The sequence below is a fragment of the Astatotilapia calliptera genome, chromosome 15 (genome assembly GCF_900246225.1).
Source record: "Astatotilapia calliptera chromosome 15, fAstCal1.2, whole genome shotgun sequence".
NCBI classification, from domain to species: domain Eukaryota; kingdom Metazoa; phylum Chordata; class Actinopteri; order Cichliformes; family Cichlidae; genus Astatotilapia; species Astatotilapia calliptera.
Window position 1 is genome coordinate 34,267,721 of NC_039316.1, and position 15,712 is coordinate 34,283,432.

A 15,712-nucleotide genomic window follows, 5' to 3' on the forward strand; every position below is an offset into this window, starting at 1 on the left:
CAGTAAGTGGGCTGTCGCCTTCAGGGACAGAGTGAGCGATGGCCCGCTGCTATCAGAGGTGATTGTGTCTCAACCCTTAAGGGTGACACAGATGAACGAAAGGGAGCAGGGAGACAATAAGGAAGAAAGCAACCAGGGGATGGACTGGCAAAAGAAGCCTTGGAATTTGCGGTCAAGTGTCCCCTGTTTAATACACCAGACTGAAATTGGCACAACATATTTGAGAATCAACATTTTGTTTAAAAACAAGCTAATAAAAAAAGGCAAGTATGTATGTGATGATCACTTCTATGAATTGTCATACAATGGTAAATTCTTTTAAAACTTCAAAAAAACATTTCAAGACCCCAGAAAAAAAGCCATATCTAATTTAAAGTTAATTTTACCACTCTTCCTCTCAAAGTGTCCCATTATAGCTTCTGTGTTTATACTCCCTGGACCTTCTGATTAAATGTGTATATACACACTTTCAATTTCAACATGGAACTAAAAAGAGAATCAACTTTATTTAGCATCACTGTTAATGGGAGCTGGGTGAACAGCTGCGATCCAGAGACCAATGTGCAGTTTTTAGTGCACTTTAGTCCACAGTGTCCAAGGATGAAAATCGTACTGCAGTTCTTGAGTACAAACACAAATGTGCCTCCCCCAGTTTAAAGCTACATTGTAATGTCCTTTGGCATTTTGAGAAGAATATTTGGCACAAAGAACCTGAGGTTTGGCCACAGAATCACCCAACATACCTTAATTGCCAGATTGATTCCCAAGACTCGTACTTCTCCCTCGAAATTATGTTCAGATTGAAGTGCTGCCATTTTGATACAAAAGAGAAGATCAAGGGCGACATTCAAAGACGATTTTGATTACACCTAGTATAAGTGACGTAGTTTTTATGTACTCTGATATACTCCATTCACACTTGAATGTTCAATAGGTCCCCTGTAATTGGAGCTATGTTGGTTCCTGCTCCATGATCCTCTGTCCATGATATTTTAAATATATTAAAAATAATATGCCAGATAAGCCATAATACAAAAAAATTAAATATTTCAAATACTTAAATAGATTCATCACTTTTAAAAAATAAAATCATCACTTTTAATATTTATTGTACCCATTTTTGGTACGTCTGACTAGTTAAACTTCGGAAATGGACTAACCAACTTGCAATGAGATTCTAACGTCAAAACCCAAGGCTGAAAAGCCCTGTTCTTTAGTTGACTCTGTTTATTCTGGGCACATAGTGCCTACTCCAGGGGTCGGCAACCTTTTTGATGATGAACGCCGTCTAAAATTTCCTCAGAAGTCAATGTGCCATATGATTGCATTAGCAATAAATTTAATAATGCTCTATATGAACAGTTACACACTATATAAAACAACTTTACAGAATTATATTTGTTCGCAGCTGTCAGCAGCTGTCAGCAGCTGTCAGCGAATAGTTATCAGCTATTTTGAAACAAAACAGCAAATGAACTGTACAACAGAAAATGCAAATGCTATTTATGGTCTCCTCACAACAATGATAACAAACACTGTTGTGACAGTGATGTACACAGTCTTGTTGGTATATGTGTGGTTTCTATACATTTTACATCATATAAAAACTTTGGTTGTAAGATTCAGATAATTATTTATTAAAAGCTAGACATTTTAAATGAGAATAAGAAAGAAAAGTATTTCTTTGTGCCTCTCTTTCCCTGTTAATGCCCTACCTGGCCCCCTGGCAAAACTTTGGGTAAACACATGAATAAGACAGGGAGACAAAGTAGGCATATAAATATAGCTGTGGTCAGAAGGTTACATACACTCATCATGGATATAAATGCCATAGGAACTTCGGACTTTTAATGATTTCTTTGGACTTCTTTTTCCAATAATTAAAAGATTGTACATGATTTAATGACCTTAAAAACACAAATTGGATGCACATGTTTAAAATTAATTAGGATTCCCCCCCAGTATTTGGTTAAATGCCTCTTAGCAAGGCACACCTTGATTAGGCCCTATTGGTATCACACCAACAAACTCTTGGCATCCTTGCATATTTGACCACTCCTCTTGGCAGTGTTGGTAGAGCACATTTAAATTAGTTGGTTTGGTTTGGCAGCTTTTAAGCATAGTCATAGTGTACATACTGTAGGTATGCGTAATTCAGAACGTCTAGAAGAAGACTGTCATCCTTAGATGAGGGGAAATTGTTTAGGATGTTCAAAAACACTCCAGGAACCATTTAGCCTCATTGTGCTTTTTTGGTTAAGAAGGGTCTACCTTCAAGCTCCAATCCAGCTTCACATCTAAGAAGTGAAAGTTCATGTTTCTGCACAACAAATGCCATCTTAGCCAAACCTTAACCTTATTAACCTCCTAGGACCTGGCAAAAAATCTGGTAATTCTTTGTTTTTACATTCATCGGGCCCCAATATGCCCAAATATCAAAGAGAAATTAAAAATGCATGCCGTGGAAGAGTTCGGATCTTAGGAGGTTAATGTACCAACCAGTTCACAATAAAGACACACAATCTTTATTATGAATATAAATTCAGGAATAACCATTCTTCTGCCTTTTTTTTTTGCATGCAAGCATTATCTGTTTGACAACATTGCTAAGCAGCAATTGTGATGAGGATCACCTTCCTTCACTTGGAAGCACAGCAGCTGACAGAAGGAGGGCAGCAGTTTCAACAAGGTTCACCGCTTGTTTCGAGGATCTTCAAACAGTACATGCTGCTATGTGATTCGGAAACAAGACGCAAACGATTAAACGCTCTCCCCCGAGCACTTGCCACATCTTCCGCTCTTTGAATTTACATGGCATTTATGAACACTCACAAGGAAAACAGAAAAAGCGGGAGTGGGATAGCTGGGGAAGAGGACTCCGGGAGTGGAGGAGTCTCATTATTCTGTTATGGATTGCACATGTCAGGCAGTAAGTGCTCTTTTTATCCTTCCAAAGCACTAGCCTCGGCCACTGAGCGCATTTCCCTACCCGAGTGAAATTTACCATGTTAAGGCTCACGCCACCAGGGGAATGGTGGTGAGAGCTCTGGGTCGCTGTTAAGATTTACCGCCTTGATTAAATAAAGGGCTCTGGTGTGAATAAGAGGCTGAGGGAGAAATCTTCGTAACATAAACACATGTTTTATACTCAACAGTAAATTGATTAGACCCCATCCTTACACAAACACACACACAGACTTTTACACCTCTTTATGGTGTGCTACATGTCACACTGGGTTTTAAACAAAGAACAGAAAGGGGGCAGTGGAGGATTGCTTGTGGCTCAGGGTGGCTTGCTGCCAGTACACAGAAAAGATGTGTCTTCTCAAAAGGGCTTGTTCCCATTTATTACTGCCTGCATACCTTGAAAAGTTCACCCACGAAAAAAAATATTATTCCTCTCTTTTTATTTGGGAAGAAGAGGACTCTTATTTGATGCAACGCGCTTCACATATTGTAACACTTCCCAAAAAAAACCTTTTAAATTCAGTCTCATGTTCTTCAAATTTCCAGCCTTTCCTTTAGTCCTTAAAGCTCCAGGAAGGTGCTTTGCCATAATTAGCTGCACTTTGCTGGGATAAAGCATTTTTTTAAACCCACAGCGTAACATATGACAGTCTGAAACAAAGCAAAATGTAACTGGTTTTAGCCAAGGACGGAGCAACAATTTTCAGTTTGCAAAGGTAGGTGAGTATGGAGTCAGCTGATTGATGTGCCTCCAGTGTGTGTCTAGGCTCCCTGCTGGATATAGTGGACACCAGCTGGCACTGTTCAAATTCAAATCCTACAAGCCAATCAGGATTGCCTTTTCAACTAAAAGCCAATGTGATTGGGTGACACCTTGTTTCTACGGTGTGTGTGTGTGTGTGTGTGTGTGTGTGTGTGTGTGTGTGTGTGTGTGAGGTTATGTGGGCTGATCTACACTGAACATCCACACATATGGAGAAAAGGTTAATTTGATCTACAGTTAGACTAAGAACGGTTTTACAATAACCTATGCTCTTCATGTTGTTAAAAGCGTTCCATGTAAATGCATGTGTTTGCCTCTTCTTAGTCCTGCCACTGCAGCCCAGATTTGTAAACCCAAAGATCAGCAGCAGTAACTCGTTTCGTTACAGGCCACTTTGTGTTATGATTTCCTACTAACGTGCATGAACGCACCACATGGTGCGATTTACGATGTAGGAGAAGTCAAGAGACGAAGTTTATGAGGCGGCATTGAACGCAGCACAGGACTCCCTACGTTTTTTCCCCCTCCGCTTCATAGGGGGAGGGAGAATGTGGGGGGCTGTTTGACTCCTGTCTCCCCACCCCCAGCCCGTACGGAGTGGCTTTAGGAAGAAAAGAATCCAAACCTGCAACTCGGAGATAACGAGACACACACCAATAAAGAGATACACGTTTGGAGATCCGCGCGCGGCGGTGTCGCGCACGGATTATTATAGGGCATTTTATTTTTCTTTCACTGAGGAGATTCTGGTTTGGAGCGTCTGATCTTGGGGGGAAGGAATACAAATGTACGGAGAATAAAAGGAGTATTTCATACATGCTCTCTTCGCTAACAAGTGACTGCCGCTGGAGAAAGTGGAATATAGTGTTTTTTTTCTGCCGCAGGAGATTCAACGTAACTGTTTTTATTTGCTCTGAGGGAACTGACCGCTTACCCCAAGCATACGGATTTAAAACCTGTCCCCAGGGGTGGGGGGGATAGTCTCAAAAGTACTTTTCTCACGCCGCTGAAGTGAGTGCAACTTTTTTCTCCTTCTTAATTCTTCTTAATGCTTGAAATCAGTTCAGGTGAAAGGTGCGAGACCTAAGAGTGGGCTCCGTCTATATCTGTATGTTTATATATTTTCAGCTTTGCTGTGATTTTGTATCTCAGCTCGCTGGAGTAACCAAGAAGAGATGCTAATTTTAGTCCGTTTTTTCTCTTTCAACATGCTTTTATAAATAAATCTTCCGTGAATAATTTTGTTTTAACGTTCAGACTGAAAAACAAAACTTTAACATGTTTGTTTTTTAGTGAGCTTTCTAACGATGGGGCTCTGCTTCTGTAGCATCTGAAGATAAAAATGCTTCTGTTACTCGCTCGCCTGTAGAGGGTAACCGTTAATCAGTAAGTGTAATGCTTGGCAGTATAGTCAAAGTAACGGAATATATAAGTATTTTGATAGTACTTAAATGTTTAAGTAACTTTCCTATTGAAAGGTTAGAGTGTGTTAAATGGTTACTGTAGGATTTACATTAAAAAGTACCAGGTGCCTTTTAATACCCCTCCAACACTATGGCAGTGTGAAAACGTATGGATAGTGGAATCATGGTTTGGATACATTTCCAGGCAAGACCTTTGATGTTGTTCTTGTTCCTCTTATCATCCTCCTAATCATCACCATTAATATTATTTGTTCAAGATGATTCCCAGGTCATCTTAATTTTTATAACATTTGAGGCTAAACCTTTTCCAAGGCAACGACCTTCAGCAGAGAACAATGTCACCCTCCTCACCCCCAGTGCTCCCACTCTAAAAGCAAAAAAACAAAAGATTAGTACCTCTGCTGCTTTTTCAAATGGATTGTGTGGAAAATATGAGCTCAAATAGAGAGGTTTTGATTCTTGATGTTAGTGGTTATTGAGGCAGTGAACTATGTGGGAAGTTTTCAAAGTTCAGAGGTGAGATGCGCCTTTGCTCTGAGGGAACGAATTCAGTCATGTGGACCTGTTATTGCTACTTACAGAATGTTTTATCCCATTTCACTTCTCGCGTCACTTAAGACAATTTTCCAATCTGATGCATAATTAATAAGCTCTGTTTAGTCAAGCAAAAAAAAAAAAGAAAGAAAGAAAGAAAACACATGATAAAACCCCCCTTTTTTGTAAATCAAACTCATCAGTCCTGCATTCCAGCATTCAATCAGCCTGCTAACTCAAATAAATAAACCCATTTGTCTTATGATGAGAGTCACATGTCTATTGTCAGTAGCAAGAAGGAGTCTTGTCCTTTAGAGTAATTGGACAACACGTAAACCAAGACGCTGCATGTCAAGTGTGTTCTGGATTCTTAATGTGGCTTTAATTGAACAATTTATCACCGCTGATCACTGTCAAATAACTGGGCAAGAAAGACAACAGGCAATGAAAATGCCAAGGATTAAGCTGGCAGGCATATCCCACTAAGCGTGACCAGTGTGTCTGTCACAGCAGCATCTGCAATGTGCTGTTTTATTTAATTTAGCCGATTTATTTATTTTTTGTATATAGAAATCACAAGTCAGTGCCTGCTTGAGTGGCACTCTCCTAAGAAGTGGCAACGCATAGCGGGGGAAGGAAGGGGCCACGAGAACATTACATCCTTGAAAAACTTCTTTTATTGGACCAAACTTTTGATTTCTCCCCGGAGCTCCTTTCCCTACACTTGGAAGAAAAGCTAATTGAATTGTGCCCCGGATATGATGCTTTTTTTCCCCTCCCCCAAGTATGGAGGTCTTGCAGAAGTGTCCTCCTCAGGGTTTTGAAATTCATTTCCTTTGCAATTTATTACTTTCTGAGCTGTTTTTCTTTATTTCCCCTACCTCAACAGTAGGGTGTATTCTCTCCATTTTTGAAAGCATCAAAGTGGAGAAGAGAGAGAGAGATCCAAGATAGCTACAGGCGTTACATGTGATGAGTTATTCAGCCGTGTATTTTACTTGAGGTAATTGAACTTTTTAATCGTCTTTCTTTAATATTTTTTACATTTTTGACACACGACCGGCTTAAACACTGTGGTAATCAATTTCCATAGCACAAGCAACACTCTTGATGCCTTAAGACACTTTTATTGTTTGACTTTCCAAATGTGGTGCTGAAATTGAAACTCACAACCATCAACATCTTTTCAAGGTTTTTTTTTCTTCTTTTAAAAAAAAGAGTCTATCTGTTACTTGCAAATACAATGTTTATTTTTGATCCTGGGGTGCAGTCGATGAGTGCTTGAAGTTTGTCACCCCCGATGCATCGGGGTATATGAAAGTATATGAAAAGCAGGTACATCATCTGGAGGCCAGAGATCACTAACCTCAGCCAAGGCCAGTACTCAAATTAAACATCATCATTTATTTAAAAATATTGCGCGGACACATTGAGTAGCATTATACATCAGCCCACAATTATGCTCATTACAACCCTGCAACACGCTTACATTCTGAAGCAACCGATGTTACTCGCACACTACCATAAGTGGGGCTCATTAATGAAGTATTTCTACTGAGAAACCAATGTAAGTCGTCCATTGGTTGACTAAGGAGGCATGGTAACATTTGTTAGCTACTGGGACGCCCCCTAAAGATCGTCTGTTATGCAGCTGTCTGCTACACAACCTCTCAAGCTGGTGCTGATGTGACTAAATTTCCAGGATATACACCAAAATGCATTAGGCTGTTTCTTTGCCCATGTGCCACCTCTCTAGTCAGTTTAATGAAAATCGGCCTAGCAGCATTTGCATAATCCTTCTCACAGACAAATAGACAAGCTGGTACAAAAACATAACCCCTATGGTAGAGGTAATAAAAACTGTGACCCAGTTCCACTGGCAGCCACACAAGCTCATGCCTTAATACTCCCTCCACCATGTTTGACAAATGATGTTGGACATGTTTAGATTATGAATCCTTCCTTCCCTTCTCTTCTTAACATTCAGATAAGTTTATTTTAGGTTCTCTAAGAACTTTGACCTTATGATATACCTTTTGATATGCCTACCTCCGTAAGAGGCTTCTTTCATCTTATGGTCTTGCTAAGGCTTTATTTTTATTTTTTAAATAAAAATCAAACAGCAGAACCTGAAAAAAATACTTTGCTTGTTATTCATTTGTCTCTGTTTTAGGCTGTAAAATAAAGCAGACTTATCAGAGAGAGAGCTTTGTTAGGCTCTCACTTTGATAGACTTACTTTTGTCAACACCTCTTTGGACTTTGTGCATTACCACTGTATTTAGTTTAATTGAACAGCTTCTAAACACAGTTAGAACTATCCCACACCATTTGTCATGATGAAACAAGGAAACTGTCCACACATGTTCAAGAACCTATTAAAACACAGACAGTGTGCAAAAAATGGCTCTAATTCCTCACATTTAATCACCTTGAATTAAAGTTGGTTGGTTGGACTTTATTTACTTTACTTCATTTGCAAGGTTGTAAAATATTTAGCAGTTATGACAAAACCAAAGCATCAATCAACACATTTATTTTACTCAAGAGGACACAACGATATCACACACTTAATTTGTCTATTTTTTTAGGCTTTTAGGACCACTTTCTTACTAGCCTGTGCCCTGTTTATTTTATTCAAATCCAAATTAGCAGAGTTTTGGTGGCATCGAGTGCTTTGAAATTATTCACATTGCACTTGACGCAACAACACAGTTAATAACAGCTGCTCTAAAGTGACTGTTGCGGTAGAGAGAAAGAGAGAAATGCGGCACGTTATGCAGAGGCGCTGTTGCACTCACAGCTAATTGTGTTTATTCATTTTAATTTGCTCCGAGTGCTAAATCAGTGCTCTTCTAGCGACACGAGGTGCAATTAGCTCGACTGTGAAAACAGGAGGCAGTGTGTCTTCTAAAGTGTCCCCTCCTCTCCTCTTTGATTTGTGTATTATCCATCCTTTGTCCTTCACATTTCTTCCTACTTAACCAGGCTGGAAACGCACTCGATAAAAGTAGCATCTAACCGCTTCATAATGTGAGCGTCACCGTGCAAGCAGTGGGAAGATTACATAACTTGTCGCAAAACTAAAATTCTATTTGTTTTTAGAAAAAAAAGAGGTGTCATTGGGGTTTTTTGCCAAGTTTTTGATGGGTCATATATTAAGGAGATGTACAGTTTAAGGAAATTTTAATGCATTAAAGTACTTGTTTTGCAGGTAAAGTGTTGGGCTTCTGTATTTCAAAGTAAAGGGGTCACATTTGGGCATTGAACTGTAACCTATTAGTTGTATGGTTTCACCAATAATAAAAAGTTATTACTGAACCCTCTTAGCCTGAAACAGCGATATATGCCTATAAGTCTATGTTCGTATACAACTGTAAGACAAAGCAGACTGTAGGGCAAGATAATACATGGTGGCTGTGTAAAGGCAAACAGCTCTTTATGTTTTTGGCACTCTTTGTTGTTTTGTTGCATGATGAATGTTTGCAAAAACCCCACAGCATATCGCTTTTTCTGCAATGTGTGGTGCACTGCATTACATACCATGTACCTGTTTTTGAGTTTTGAAACAAGTCAGATCAGACCTCTGTTTGTGCAGGCCCAGTTACCAAGAAACACCTTCTGCTTTCCTGAGAGAGAGAGAGAGAGAGAGAGAGAAAAAAAACAAGATAAAAAGATAAGTGCAAACTGCAGGTTGGAAGTTTTCTAGAAGATCTCTTCAATTCACTGGATCCTCCTGTTTTCGACTTGTCCACAGGTGGAGACACGCGAGACTTGTGACTTGCAGAGAATGTTTGACTATTCGCTCAGACACCATTGTTTGGATGCCTTAGGTCTAAAGTTTGTAGCTCAATTCCCTTTAGAATTTTGTTCTGAACTGGCGGGGAACCCCCAAAAGTCACAGTTTACCCACCAACTGAAGTCTAAAGGTTACCACTCCAAAGAAAGCCATCAATGGATTTGAACAGAGATGACACGGGTTGAGAGGCATGGGGCCAGATAAGACAAGGCTGTGATAACGTGTGTGAACTCAGCAGCATTGATCTGTTTCTGGCTGACTTTAAGTCCCCTTTGCATCTTGGTTGTCTCTTGGGCTCCTCTGGTGTTTTCTCATCCTTGGTTTTCTTCATGCCTCTGTCTTCTTCACTTAATTTGTTTCTTTCCCTCAGAAATCATTCCCCATTTTCCTATTTAGTTTTCTGGCTTTTGACACAACTCCAAACTGTCCAGGTGTAAAATACCAGGGATTAAGATAAGATTCAAAACTCTTCTTTTTCTCTATGTGTCACTCGTGCATATTTGAATCTGTATGTCACGCCTTTACTTTTTTCCTGATTGCATTGCTTTTTTTAAATTTATCATATCATTGGCACATTTATACCTGAATATTATATTTCCTAGAGATATGCCTTAGTTGGAGAATGTGCAGTCATATTATTGTGTTGTATGCAGAGGTGAAGGTAGACCGTCATGAACGTACTAATCTCTGCCAGACTATCTGCTAAAGCTTTTGAGAATACATAAGCACACTGCAACCTCCCCAGCTTCCTGCCCATCCCGTTTGGTTCCACCAGGTTTTAGAAAAATGATTCGCTTCAGCTCCTTCTGATGAAGTGACAGTAATCTGCTTTTGACTACAAGCAGGAGCAGACCTTCTGTTGATGCCTGCTACTTTCTCATACAGTTCAGTCTCGTGTAAGATGTAACACCCTTGAACAAGCAAAGCGCCTGAGAGAGAAAACTGTACTAGACAGAGTTTTTACACAAACACCAGTTTACTCTCATTTCCCTATGGCCCTGAACCCATCCCCTTTTATAGTTATAGAGTTAATGTGAACTCCTGCCTCATGGTGAGAAGTAATTAACAGTCTGTGACAGCCTACAAATGGGTGTGTCTGGTCCTGTCTCTCTGCCTGCATCCCCTATGGGGGTCTCCTGATGCTTGCTGTTGGGCTGTTCCTATGTTAAGTGTGATTACCAGCTGGCTTCTCCCAGATTGATGTACTGAGGTTCCCCTTGGGGTGTCTGCCTCCTTCTCGTCTTTGCAAAATAAGTCTGGCAGGAAAGGCTGTCCTGTGCCCTGGCAGTTTGACCCCTGTGAGGTTTTACACAGGGGTGGTAGTCTGTTTATGTTTGTGTGTGTTTGGGGAGGTTAAACCTGACGGATTCAAACAGGTTGCAGTTAGCTCATTTAAACCCTGCTCTTGTAGGCCATTCGATGGGGCACATTTGACTGTCTGCACAAAACATCTGAGAACTAGTTTTAAGAAACAATGTAGTTTGAGTCAGTTTGTGCTTTGTAAGGTAAAAACTTTTCTAACACTTCACCAGGAATGTGTCTACCATCTTGTCTGTCCATTTAAGAATGTTTTAACTTAACATACTTAATGTCTTGTTGCACTCAGCATTCATAACCACATTTAATTTCGCTACTGGTGCTTTGCTGAATGGACAGTCTAACTTGTGCTTCACTGACAAAGACTGATTGATATGTTAATGTTCTGCATCGTCCCTCCATTTCTTACAAACTCCTCCAATTACATATACAATTGATAGAGTAAGCAACCAGCATGATGAGACCAGCTTTTATATAAATGTGCCAAAATCGAACTTTTTTGCATTTGGATCAAGCTTTAGCTTGAGAATAATGCTGCAGCATCTTTCTTCTGAAAACAACCTGGATTTGATGTTGAAAAGGCTGCACAATGCACACACAAAATCCAAACAGTATGCAGTTATTGTTGCATTTATTGCTAATTGAAACCGTGTTAGTGTATTCATACATTAGCAGAGCATTGTTGAACCTTTTTTTTTTTATTCTAAGGGTCACAGCTTTAACTAATTCATGCCAAACATGGGCTTATCCCAGGTTGTTGCTCCAGTGTGGTGTTGTAATGAGATGTGAGTGGGTTTGTGTGTGCATGTGTGTGCTAAAAAGCTGTTAATCCGCTGCTGCTTATTGTGCAGACACAGAAAGCTCAAGGCAAGATGGCTTGGCACCATTCAGATGACTCACCCCCCATCACCACCACACCCCATCTGTGTCCCCACCACTACCACCACCACCACCCCATCCTTTTGTTCCTGCCCTCTCCACCACATGCACAACCTCACCCAAACTTTAGGGGACATCTGTTACAAGGGGAAAAGAGAAAAGGAGCGGAAAGGGAGGGAGGAGGAGAGCGCAAGGAGGTACTCTTAGCTAAGGGGTGGCGGGTGAGGGATGGAGGTTGCAGAGAAACACGTGTAATCAGGGTAGTGGGGGTTGTCATAGAGTAGAGAAAGGGGAGTGGGGTAGCTAAAGAGGAGTAGGCAGATAATTGATGGATGGAAGTAATTGTGTGTAATGCAAGCAACGAAACATGGGCCTCTGGGAAAAAGAGAGATTGAGAGGGAGAAAGAGAGGAAGCTAGTGAATTGCAGTTGGGGGGGTGTTAAAGAGAGGAAAGGGAATAATGAAGAGAGGCAGTGTGCAAAAATTAGGAGGCTAGGGAGAGAGATAGGGAGAGAATGAGAAAATGAATAGAGGGAGCATGCTTGAAGAGAGGGAAGCAGGAAAAGCAGAAAAAGGGAGGGGGCTGCTGTTCCGTTGCATCATGCAGTGTGAGCTGGGGTTAAGAAGGAGTAACTACCTGCCTGTCAGGCTGATTGTTCATCCCTATGCATCAGGGGATACACGTCCTGGTTTATGAGAAATGGTGCAGATTCACTATGTGGGCCACTTAACCACAGAAAATGGCTGCATGTGCATCACTGGGAATACAAGCAGCGCTGGCAGTTTGGGCATTCTTCAGTGGTGATGATTGCTATAGATGCAGATGATGCTATCGCTTCCCTTAGTACAAGGAGGCCGTTATTAGATATTCTCATTTTACGCACTCTGTTTGCAGTCTGGCTCACTGGAATCATTTGTTTTGTATTAATAATCCCCCTACCACAACAAACCCCTTCCATCCAAAAGCCCGATCATCAGGCTTCCTCAATAATTACAACTTCTGCAGCCCGGGCGCCTTTTCAAACGGCACACTGCCTCATATTTCAGTGAAATGGAAACAAAGCCTATGTGCTCCAGTCTTGATACACAAATTACAGCGTACCAGTGGCATGTCAAAGAGAAAGAAGACAGCGAAGGCACCAGAAGCAAAATGCATTGAGTTTCCTCTCACTTTCTCACAGTGTAACACAAGCTTGTCTCCCAGACGGGGAAGAAAAGTTTGTCAAGCGCATCACGGTGGAGAGAGTAAAACCTTCCCCAGCCCCTGGGAAGATAGAAGGTGACATTTGTATGTAAATGGAGACAGACACTCTCCACTGTATTCCAGCTGACAGGAAACAGAGTGGGCAACCTGGTGTTTTCTTTTCTTTTTTGAAAAGTTGAAGATTTTGTTGTTTCTCTGACATTTGTTTTCTGCTTCAAAGATGAATAAAAAAAAAATGCTTTACACAGCGTGGTTGTGTTTATAAGGAAATGCTCTTGTGCAGCTGTCTCACAGATACACATGTGTACACACACACGAACACACAGGCAAAGACTCAGTTTTCAACTGTTCCTTTAATCTACATACAGGTAGGTTTCTTTGTGTTTTTATGGTCTAAGGTCCAAGCATTGGCAGATTAATAGAAGTTGTTGCCTGGTTTTTATCACAGGCTGCTTTCTTTGGTTGATGCAGGTTTTATAGATTCAGAGATCAAAATAAATTAGGGCTGGAAAAGAATGAAGAATAAACCAAGCAATCCCAATTGGGCTGTAACACCTGCAGTGGCTGGCCTCCTAATTAACTCTCGAGTCTCGGTGTCGGAGAAGATAATCCTGATTAAAAAGTGATTGAGATTGGAGGAAGAATGACAGCAGCCCAATCAGAGATACCAGTCATGGCTGGGGAGATTAGCACCAGGGTGGTGGTGGGGAGGGGGGTTACCCCCTTGCTGCTGTCGCCCTTTTGTTTGTGGATCAAATCCAGGGCAGAATAACAGATTTATTTTTTTTACTTCTGATTTTTGTACCACAGGGAAGATTGTCTAAGACACCAAACTGTCTTATAATTTTTGTGCTTTTCTTCGTTGTAGTTTTGACAATACAGAGCAATACAGAGTAGCTAGTTACTTATTATATGAAAACTTATTTTCTATCGCTAAATTAAACGGAAAAAAAAAGCTTTAATGATTGCAATTTAAGTAGTGTTTATTGCAGACCTTGCTCTGTCATTTGCTTAGGCTATATAGCTATATAAATGAGACAGCTAATTTGGCATCTTAGGCATGTTTTCGGGAGCAGAATTTAATTGAGGTGAAGGTGTTTCTCTGGGATTTCCTGGTTGGTATAAACACATCTGACACCTGTGGTCTAAAATCAGTGATCATAAAGTTGATTTTGAGACAGAAATTCAAATAAAGCACTTCAGTTACTCTGGAATAGACTGAAGTATTTTTCCTCTTGAGTGTCTCTCAATGTCGTTGCATGTGTAGTCTAAGAAGGCTGTTTAAATCTATCCAGTTTAAGGTGTAAAATTTAAACACCTGTTAGGTTATCTGGTGAAAGACGGAATCAGAGTAGGAGGAATGTTTATGGATTTTCTTTTTAGGGGGAAACAAATAAAGCTGTTATCAGAGTCTATTTGTCGTCGATGTGAGAAGATAGTGAGGGGGAAGCAGAGCCAGCACTGCAAAGATTCAGCTTGCAGCCTGATGCCACCAAGTGGGAACTGGAAGAGAAATACACTTCAGAGACAGGGAGACATCATATATTCCTACATGACGATATCAGGACCATTGTCATCCAACTGAAATCTCACCATACATCAGTGAAATGATCACGTTTTTTCAGGAAAATCTGAAGTGAGATTTACAAAACCATATTTCATGTTGTATCTGAGTGATGTCCCTCATCTGCAGCAATGATGCTTCTTGTCCACTCCTCTCATTCTGTCTTTCAGCCAAAGGGATAGATGGGAGTTATTTGGTGATAAATCCAGTCCCTGTCCCCACCCCTTAGGGCAGCCCCTGTGACATTTGTCATTATACCCTAATCTGTAGTCTCAACAGGGTGCAGGATAGGCCTGAAAGCATGAAAGGGAAGACAGAAGTGGGTTTGGCATGGAAATAGGGGTTGCTGTTCGCAGTCCCATCATAGTCGCCCTTGGGTTAGTGTAGTGGAAAACCAGGGAGAGACTGAAACAATAAAAGCAAATGACAGTGAGTTTGGTGTGTGTGAGAGTGAAAGAGAGACAGGCAGCGAGACTGCGGGCTGAAGGGAAATGGAGACAGCAGTTTAGAAACAGGAGGTAGATGGAGAGCAGTGGGTCTCCCATTTTCATGGAAATAAAGGAGCACTAATGAATTTGAACGAGTGCCCTCCAGGGATATACCATAAGGGCAAAAATAGGAAGAAGCAGATTGGGGTTTAGGAGCTTTTTAAACTACAGCCAAACTGTCTTTTAGCACACAGGGGTGCACCCAATTCTGCAATCACTAAGATGGCCGCCACCCCACTTGCCAACTGCCGTGGGATAGGCCCGTGCCAGGACCCAGAGAGGATTTGGTGCCAAAGGAGATGTGCCTAACTGGGCAGACTACATTACCTCCCTCAGCCAACACCTATCTAGCTCAGTTTTATTTACCTCGTTTGTGCAGCATTGTGCGTGTTTGTTTTGACACATTGCTGTGTAACAGTATGTGGTACAGTGGGCCTATTTTGTAGTATAATATAGTAGTAGCTGCAAATGTTGATTAAGGGATAGCTTTCCCTTTGTAGTAGCCCAGAGAGTGTTAAGTTTAAATTGCATTCAGTGACAGGTCCATGAGTATTTGGACAGTGACACAGTTTTTGTGTCACTGTCCTGTAAACCACCATAGTGGATTCAAAATCAAGATGTAAATGATCTGATTTCAGCTTTAATTCAAAGGGGTACAGTATTCCATTAAGTTTTCAGCAAATATGATCCTTTTTATACATCTACAATCAAAAGGCAGTGTTATGAATGTAAATATAGACAGGTTTAAAATGGGTTACAAACAACTCAAGATCA

At 40.7% G+C, this 15,712-nt stretch overlaps 1 protein-coding gene across 16 annotated transcripts in view; it reads left to right on the forward strand.

The window, feature by feature from the left end:
• The window catches only part of ptprsa (protein tyrosine phosphatase receptor type Sa), a 230,880-nt gene that overhangs the window by 60,212 nt on the left and 154,956 nt on the right, over positions 1-15,712 (forward strand). The window contains exon 1 of one of the 16 annotated variants that reach the window (XM_026143592.1): positions 3,918-4,741. The exons of the other annotated variants lie outside the window; for them this stretch is intronic. The gene's annotated coding sequence lies outside the window, so the exon portion shown is untranslated. Of the gene's footprint in view, positions 1-3,917; positions 4,742-15,712 lie in introns of those variants that run through there. 16 annotated transcript variants of the gene reach the window in all.